The sequence below is a fragment of the Palaemon carinicauda genome, chromosome 29, assembly GCF_036898095.1.
Source record: "Palaemon carinicauda isolate YSFRI2023 chromosome 29, ASM3689809v2, whole genome shotgun sequence".
In the NCBI taxonomy this organism is placed as follows: domain Eukaryota; kingdom Metazoa; phylum Arthropoda; class Malacostraca; order Decapoda; family Palaemonidae; genus Palaemon; species Palaemon carinicauda.
The window spans coordinates 29,926,861-29,936,860 of NC_090753.1; positions in this window are offsets into that span (position 1 = coordinate 29,926,861).

Below are 10,000 nucleotides of genomic sequence, written 5' to 3' on the forward strand. Positions count from 1 at the left end.
CCTCATTTCAATGAGAATAAACAGCCAAACGTCAATGTAGTTCAGAATCCGAAACAAACAAACAGTTCTTCGAATAACGCTGATCCTAGGTCATCAAACCAGACCTCGCAAGGTCAGACTAATTTTCAGAATGTGCAGAGCAAAGCAAATACCACATAATTAACTCCAGTGGGGAAGAGAGTGATGTTGGGTCAAGGTCATTCATGTCAACATCAGTAGTATTGAATAATCAATTTAATGTTTTATCAGATCATTGTGAGGCAATAGATTTTCCAATGATACACACGGCCGAATTAAGTAAATCAGTGCATGCTCCCGTAGATTTGCAACGAATTCATACAATAATAAGCCAAAATGAGTTACGACCAACATTATATGCTGGAAATTTAGAACACATATCATTTACATTATTTTTTGACTCTGGTAGTCCACGTAATATCATGAACTTGAAGACACATCATTTGTTGTTTTCGAACTTTCCAATAGAAAAATCCAGAGTAAGACTCTCGGGTATAGGAAATAATGAATTTAATGTAATAGGCGTAACTCATGTTCAGTTCAAGGTCGGTAAGCGCACGTTTGCCGATACATTTGTTGTTGTACAAAACATTGATATTTATCCAGCTGTAATTATAGGATACCCATCTATGGGCAAACAAAACATTATCTTAGCCCCTGCCAAGCACGGCGTGTATATCAAAGGAAAATTATATAAGTCATCTAATACCTTAAAATCAGTTTTGGATAAAAAGGAGACGACAAATAAAACAGTGAGGTACGTTGAAGAACCAATAACTTGTCTCACTAATAAAGAAATAATATACGCGACCCAACAGAACTCTCGTTCACCCGTAATATCATCTTGCACGCAATCTATCGAGCCGAACGTACCTTCGAATTTAATAGTGCAAGTAAAGAAAACATTACCGGGATCTGAAATATTAATCCTTTCCGACACTTTGAAAACTAACAGATTGTCTGTCACAAAAGCTATTTATACAGTAGGGTCACATCAACAATGTAATATTGAGGTCTGTAATCATTTAAATACCACTTTAGTAATTCACAAAAATCAACATATTTTGGATGTAGAAGTTTATAAACATCGTATTCTTACCGTTGCTGAAATTAATCACGCTCAATCAGTTGCGGATAAATCCCTTTTGCAATATACTGAAAATAAAATCAATAAAGACATTCAAGACGAAGAAATTCAGCAGAACATTTTTGGACTTTTAACTGATTATCATGATGTTTTTTCCACTACGGATGGATCCTTAGGAAAAACAGATGTGATCGAGCATCAAATAAGGTTAAAAGACAAGCAGAAAGTTATCTATGTACCCTCGTACAGACTTCCTATGAAATTCCAGAATGAGATAAATGATGAAGTAGGTAAAATGCTAGAAGAAGGAGTCATTAGGAAATCGAACAGCCCCTATAATTTTCCATTAATAGTTGTAGCGAAAAAAGATCGAACATGGCGTATATGCGTAGACTTCCGTTGCCTAAACGAGGAGACGATCCCTGATCGATTCCCAGTGCCATGTACTGACGATATTTTATCTTTGTTAGGTCAGAATAAATATTTTACCAGTTTGGACTTACCTAAAGGCTTTCACCAAATATCATTAGAAGAAAATAGTATCCCATACACAGCCTTCAGCACAGCCAGGGGGACATTATGAATTTTTACGGATGCCTTTTGGTTTACGTTGTGCTCCCAAAACATTTACAAGAATGATTAACATAGTGTTTGGAGACTTGCTAGGGGATATATTGCATGCCTATATGGACGACTTTGTAATTTTTCCAACACCTTAGAAGAACATCTACGTAAATTAGAGCAAGTACTACAGAGATTAAGACAACATAACTTAAGGGTAAAGATTAGTAAGTGTGAATTTTTCAAAAAAGAATTAGTCTATTTGGGTTTTATGGTGTCAAGCCAAGGCCTTAAAGTAGTCCATGAGAAGGTGTCGGCTATCCGTAACTTTCCGATACCTACTAACGTCAAGGGAATACATCAATATCTGGGTTGTAGTGGATATTACAGGCGTTTTATACGCAATTATTCAATAATAGCCACTCCCTTAACTGATCTTACGAAGAAGGGCGTAGATTTCATATGGTCTGAGCAGTATCAACAGGCGTTTAATACCTTGAAAGGTGAACTGTGTAGTTCTCATATCTGAAAATTTCCTGACTTCGGTAAGGAATTCTTCATTGCAACATACGTCTCAGACTTAGGAGTAGGGGGGGTATTGCTTCAGCAATATGAAAAACAATTTTTCCCGATAGCTTTTTATTCTCAAAAATTAAGAACTTTCGAAAGTAAGTACGCAGTAATAGACAACGAAGGGCTAGCTATTGTTAATCCACTAGTGCATTTTAAGTTCATAATATACGGTTATCCCGTTAAGATTCTTACTGATCATAAACCACTAACCGACTTCTTTAAAGGCTTTAGCCACAGCCCCAAACGAACTCGGTGGCATTTAATCATTCAAGACTTTGGCGCGAGAATCGGGTATTTACCTGGGAAAGCAAATATCATTGCTGACGCATTATCACGCAATTCCGTGTCATCTTGTACGGAGCCTTTAGCTGAATTAATAGATATATCAACATCCATGCCTATTGTTAAAACGATATCTAAACAAGAAGATTTGGGCTGGAGTGCTGAATTATTACAGACTGAGCAAAGAAAAGATCAGAATTTAGAAAAAAAAATTAAATGCTTTGAAAGGCAATCATAAGGAAAAAGAATATATAAAGTATAAGCAGCAGAATTATATAATCAAAGACAATATTCTGTGTAGGACCGTAACAAGGAAAACCCGCAATACACCACATGTAACTAACCACCAGGTAGTGGTACCAATCTCACTTATTTCCACTGTCCTAAATTGGTTGCATGGAAATCCATTGCATTGACACCCGGGGTTCTCAATAATGTCACAGAAAGCCAATTCATTGTTTTATTGGCATACAATGCTTACAGATATAAAAAAACACATAGCTAATTGTCGCACATGTCAGGAAAACAAAGGGCATACGAAAACACCTGTCAGCCTAGGGGCTTATCCTGTGCCCAATCAACCCTTTGAAAGGATACATTTAGATTTATTAACAGGATTTTATGAGTCAGACAGAGGAAATAAGCACATCTTAGTAATTGTAGATGCTTTAACTCGATATGCAGAACTAAAAGGTCTTAAAACTAAAACTGTGATTAAATGAGCTAGGAAGATTCACGAGTGTTACATTTGTAAACATGGAATTCCACACATGATAATCTCAGTCTTGGGTGGAGAATTTAAAAATCACTTTCTTTCCTCATTGTGTGAATTCCTTAGCATAAAGAAAATAAATACCATGATATATCACCCAGAGTCGAATGGGCTAGTGGAAAGAGCAAATAGGAAGGTTTTAAATATATTAGGAGTAACACTAGGGGGATCAGACCCCAACTAGGATATTGCAATACCTGAGGTACTGATTACTCTGAATCATTCATATCATATATCAATTAAAATGTCACCGCACGAAGCATTGTATGGTACCCCAGTTAGAACGCCTTTCCATGTATTAACGCCTACAACTAATCTATCAAATCCATTAAAAGAATGTATAAATGCTAGCAAAAGTCGTTTTGATATCCTTCGAAAGAATTTAGAAGAATCACAAATCATAATGAAAAGGAATCATGATAAAATAGCTAAGCCAACGAAAACATATACCGTGGGTGACAATGAATACATACAGGTAAATGTACGTAAAGGACTCAATTATAAACTAACACCTAAGTTTGAAGGCCCATTTAACATTTTGGAAACAATAACGGCCAATAGGTTTCGAGTTCAAAACGTATCCCAACCCACTGATGAGAGAATCGTACCATTGGCTCACATAAGAAATTAAAATAAGAGGAAAAGAAGTGAGGGAAAGATTTTTTTTTTTTTGTAATCATTATATGTTAAAAGTTTTTCTTCTTAATACAGGAGTAATTACATATATTTTTCTTGTTACAGGTGTCCAGGATGAAGTTTTTGTTGTTGGGAGAGATATTGTTCACTCAGACATTTTTCTCGGGTGGGATAAGCTCTAAAACTAAAAGTATAGATTTTAAATATGGCACTATAGTTGAAAGATAAGAAGACGTTTTTATTACATCAAGTAACGTAGTTGTTGAAGTGCGTATGCAAGCAGTTTTCCTCCCAGAGAATGAGGTCACTAGCTTATAGAGCGCCATTTCAAGGTTTGCTGTTTCATTAAATGAAATGCATAGAAGACATTTTCCTTTTAATACAGAGAGTTCGCTTGCATCGACACTAAAAGTTGCAGAGATGCTATCTGACGACTTGCAAAATAAGACTTACGCGGCAGAATCTTTGGCTCGTGACCTTTTGATGTGGACTGTAGGACACGATAATCTTGAGAAACGTAACCTGTTTATTTTTGCTGTACTAAACATCTTTGGTTTTATTGCAAGTTCTGGCTTAGGTTTCCAATCGTCTTAAGATTAGTAATCAAAATAAGAAAATTGAGTTCTTGACTCATGAAGATGAATTGATTATGTCAGGACTAAGGAATCAGTTAGGTTCAATCAATAAATTTATGGGTTTGGTAAATGAACATTCCAGTAATATCAATCAAATTATTGAAGTACAGGATTTGTCAGCAACGTCAACGTATTCCGATTCAAAAATAGATCACATACATCACAGAATTGCACATTTCATTGAGAAATCAAAAGATTATGTGGAAGCTATCACATTAGCGACTAAAGGTGTACTGTCACCACATTTGTTGCCAATAAGAGACTTAACGTTAATTATGGAGAACGGACAGGAGAAATTAGGTTATATTCCTTTGTTAGACGCACGTTGGTTAGAATTTTATTACAGCCTAATTACAGTAAGCGTTAAAAATCACTGGATTATAATTAAAATTCCCTTTGATTCTTCCGATGCCTGGCCATCTTACAGGATATCACCATTTCCGACTTTCATGATGAATCACTCAAATCCAGTAATATCCAGTTTGACAGGACACGTATTGATTTCCCCAGACAAGGAAACATATACGGTCATTAAAGACTTAAATCAACTAACTCACTGTTCAGACACAATGGATAAAAAATAAATACAGCTGATTCATTTGAATTCCATAAAAACTTAATGGATTCATGCGAGTTAGGTATAGTGCTAGACGGTGCTCTCTCCCATACAAATGAAAATTGTCTGGATAAGTTTTATCCCTTTGACAATAATAAGTTCAATTGCAGACTGAACAACGTCTCGTGGATACGATACGACAAGGCCGGCTTCAATGTATCATACCCGGGCGGATCCACGTCCTATTCCCAAATCCTCGTTGCAGTGATGGTTGTATCGGGACGTCCCCGAATTACATGGTGCAAGGAATCAAGACTATCATCAGAGAACGAGCCTACTTCGCGAACTTCACGTGGTCAACAACAATTCCATCTTTACCTCTCCCATACAATGCACATGTGGCTAAGCGGTTGATGAAATTGACCAAGATGGACCACCCGACACCGACTTATGGAGAACGTCGATTCTACATATTACTAGCAGGAAGTAGTGTTACGATGATGATATTTATCACCGTTAACATCCTTGTTTGGCGTAGGTTAAAGAGTAATAGTATTGAGATCAAACAGAATGTTTTGCCATGTCCAGATAAAACCCCTTATTTAATTCAATTTAAAGCCATTTGATACTGGCCCCTTCATTCGAACCCTGGTTGGCAAGCTTTTATAGACAGTGAATACCAGAATTCGACAGGTATAAGTACAGAAGAATTGTCATTGACTTTTATATTTCTTCGTGGCCAAGTGGCTTAGTGACTGTCTATACAAGCTTGCCGACCAGGGTTCGATTCCCAGCTGGAGCCAAGCTCTAGTCTTTGTGGGATTTCACCTGGGGCTCTGATTCCGAGGTCGTTAAGAGAATCCAGAAATTAATGTATCAAAAATATATTTATGGCTTATTTGAATATGAAAAACATGTAAAAATGTGCAAAATTTATCATTAATTGAATGCCAAGTAACAAACTACCAATTAGCTACGATGGTGAAGATGGGATGGTTTCAATTCTAAGTACAAAATACCTGAATTCTACAGGTATAGGTACAGAAGAATTGTCATTGACTTTTATCTTTCTTCGTGGCCAAGTGGCTTAGTCACTGTCTCTACAAGCTTGCCGACCAGGGTTCGATTCCAGGCCGGAGCCAAGCTCTTGTCTTTGTGTGATTTCGCCTGGGGCTCTGATCCCGAGGTCGTTAAGAGAATCCAGACATTAATGTATCAAAAATATTTATGGCTTATTTGAATATGAAAAACACATAAAAATGTGCAAAATTTATCATTAATTGAATGCCAAGTAACAAACTACCAATTAGCTACGATGGTGAAGATGGGTTGATTTCAATTCTAAGTACAAAATACCTGAATTCGACAGGTATAAGTACAGAGGAATTGTCAGTGACTTTTATCTTTCTTCGTGGCCAATTGGCTTAGTCACTGTCTATACAAGCTTGCCGACCAGGGTTTGATTCCCGGCCGGAGCCAAGTTCTTGTCTTTGTGTGATTTCGCCTGGGGCTCTGATCCCGAGGTCGTTAAGGAAATCCAGACATTAATGTATCAAAAATATATATGGCTTATTTGAATATGAAAAACACGTAAAAATGTGAAAAATTTATCATATATATATATATATATATATATATATATATATATATATATATATATATATATATATATATATATATATATATATATATATATATATGTATATATATATATATATATATATATATATATATATATATATATATATATATATATATATATATATATATATATATATATATATATATATATATATATATATATATATATAAGGTAGTAGGTTGGCTGGGGCACCAGCCACCCGTTGAGATACTACTGCTAGATAGTTATGGGAGCCTTTGACTGGCCAGGCAGTAATACATTGGATCCTTCTCTCTGGTTACGGTTTATTTTCTCTTTGCCTACACAAATATCAAATAACCTCGCCTATTCTTTACATACCTTCCTCGTTCCTTATCGACTTGTCAAACTGAGATTACCAAACCATAACGATTCAGTGGCTACTTTCCTCTATTTAAGGGTAGAAGAGACTTTTTAGCTATTGTAAGCAGCTCTTCTAGGAGAAGGACACTGCAAATTCAAACCATTGTTTTCTAGTCTTGGGTAGTGCCATAGCCTTTGTACGTTGGTCTTTCACTGTCTTGGATTAGAATTTTCTTGTGTAAGGGTTCACTTGGGCACACTATTCTATATCTTATTTCTCTTTCTCTTGCTTTGTTAAAGTTTTATATATTTTATATAGGAGATGATTATTTTCCTATTTTTCTTTCATCATTGGGCTATTTTCCCTGCTGGAGCCCTTGGGCTTATAGACTCTTGCTTTTTCAACTAGGGTTATATCTTATGAAGTGATATATATATATATATATATATATATATATATATATATATATATATATATATATATGCATATTGTGACGGGCCGAGAGAGGCTATGACTAAGAAGGCAGGATGAAAGCAACTGAGTAACTTTACTACAAAACATTCGTTTATATATACATAAACTCCAGGCAAAGAGGACATAAGAACATAACAGTCAATTTCCTGTTCAGCCGACAACCATTGCTATTAACAATTAACGGTGAGAAAAAAAGACATGTTAATTCTGGTCCCTATCAGTCGAGTGGAAACCGAAGGTACAAAACATAATATATACCAAAAAAAAAGAAATGTCGTTACTATGTACGAACGTTTGAAACGCGGTTGGTACATGGCTCCCCCCTTAAAAATTACATACTGTACATTTTCACTAGGGCGCCCTGATCTAGAGAGGGGAACTGTAGGCAGGTCATCTGACAGGAGATAAGCAGATTTTAGACGATCAATGGAGACCCAGTCTTCTTTTCCACGTATGTTTAGTAGGAATGCTTTCGGACAACGTCGGATCCTACGGAAAGGGCCTGTGTAAGGGGGCCTTTGCAGTGGCTTGCTACTGTCGTTGCATAGGAAGACGTGCGTTGCAGAGTGCAAGTCTCGGTATGCAATGCTTCGCTGGGGGCTTGTAAGTTTGGCGGCATGGAGTAAATTTACCCATGACATAACGTATGTGCTTGTGATCGTCGGAGGAGGTTGCAGAATGAAAAAATATGGCAGGGACGACCAACAGGTTGTCATACACCATTTCAACTGCTAAAACGTCATGTCGAGGGCATCTTTAGGAGTTATCATTAGTCCCAGGAGGACCAGGGAAGCTGTGTAAACCAGTTGGAATATTTGCTGCGGGACATCAAAGCTGCTTTGACTGTGCGATGAAAACGTTCAACCATTCCTTTGGCAGCGGGTTGTAGGCAGTTGTCGGATGTAGGGTGATGCCCAGGAGATTTGCTAATGATGTCCACATCTCAGAGGTGAAAATGATACCCCTGTCGGAAGTAATATGCTCAGGATACCAAATCTTGCAATCCATCCTGAGAGTATGGCAGATGTATATGAGACGGACATTGCCATGAAAATGGCTTCAGGCCAATAAGTGGAGCGGTAGATGACGGTAAACAGGTAACGATGTCCTTGTGATGTGTGTAGGGGGCCTACAATGTCGACCTGAATGTGGGCAAAACAATGCAGAGGTTGAGGAAAAGTGCCCACTCCTGAATCCATGTGTTGATGTACTTTATAAGTTTGGCAAGAAGTACAGGCACGGACCCAGTCGTTGGCTTCCTTAGAAATGCCATTCCAAATTAACTTTGTCCTCAGCAGCTGTGCAGTAGAACTGCATGAGGAATGTGAAAGGCCGTGAATGAAAACAAACACCTATCGGCGCATGGGAGCAAGAATCCAAGGTCGCGGTCTACCAGTACTGACGTCACAGAGGAGGGTGGTGTTGGAGTTGTCGAGGGGGATGTCTTCCCAACAGAGGGATATGCAGGATGTCCTACATGCTTGATACTCTGGGCTTCATTGGGCTTCAGCCAAGGCGTTGTAATCCAATCCCAGTTGAACGGCAGACAATGTGTTTCTTGACAGGACTTCAGCAACGGGATTCATTTTCCCTGGGACATGTTGAAGGGTGCAATTGTATTCAGCCGTGGTGGGGAGATGTCGGCGTTGATGGGCGGGCCAGGTGTCAGACAGTAGAGTGAAGGCTGGCACCAGGGGCATGTGGTCTGTGCGAATGACGAAGGGTGTAACTTCTAAGAATTGGCAAAAGGGACTGATAGACGAGTGCACCGCCTGCAATTCAGGATCGAAGATAGAATACCCTGATTCTGCCTTGGACAGTTTTCTGCTGAAGAGGGCCAATGGGCGGGGCGAGCCGTTGACCACCTGTTCGAGTAATGCACTAATAGCGATATCGCTGGCATCGGTGGAGAGAAGTAGAGGGGCATGTGGGATGGGAAAAATGAGAGCAACAGCGGTTGATAGGACCTTCATTGCATTGCTGAAGGCCGCTTCTTGAAGGGGACCCCACTTCAGGTCCTTTGGATTGCCCTTGAGGGAGGTGTAGAGGGGAACAAGAGGGACAGCAATGGCTGGTAGAAAACGGTGATAATAGCTGATCATGCCAAAGAATTCCTGCAGAGCTTTGACGGTCGAGACCGTGGGGAAGTTTTGAACGGCTGCTACCTTCTCAGGGAGGGGATGGACTTCTTTAGGAGTGATGTTGTGCCCTAAGAACGACACTTAGTTGGAGCTGAAGGTACAGTTGTCGTACTGGACTACAAGGCCGTTTTGTAGCAGGTGGTCGATCACGATGCGTTAGTGATGGAGGTGTTCCTCTTTTGAGGAAGAGAACACAAGTATGTCGTCCACATAACATACACAGAAGGGGAGGTCCCTTAAGATTCCATCAATGAGACATTGAAAAGTGGCCCCGGCATTACTAAGGCCAAAACAGGAGTAA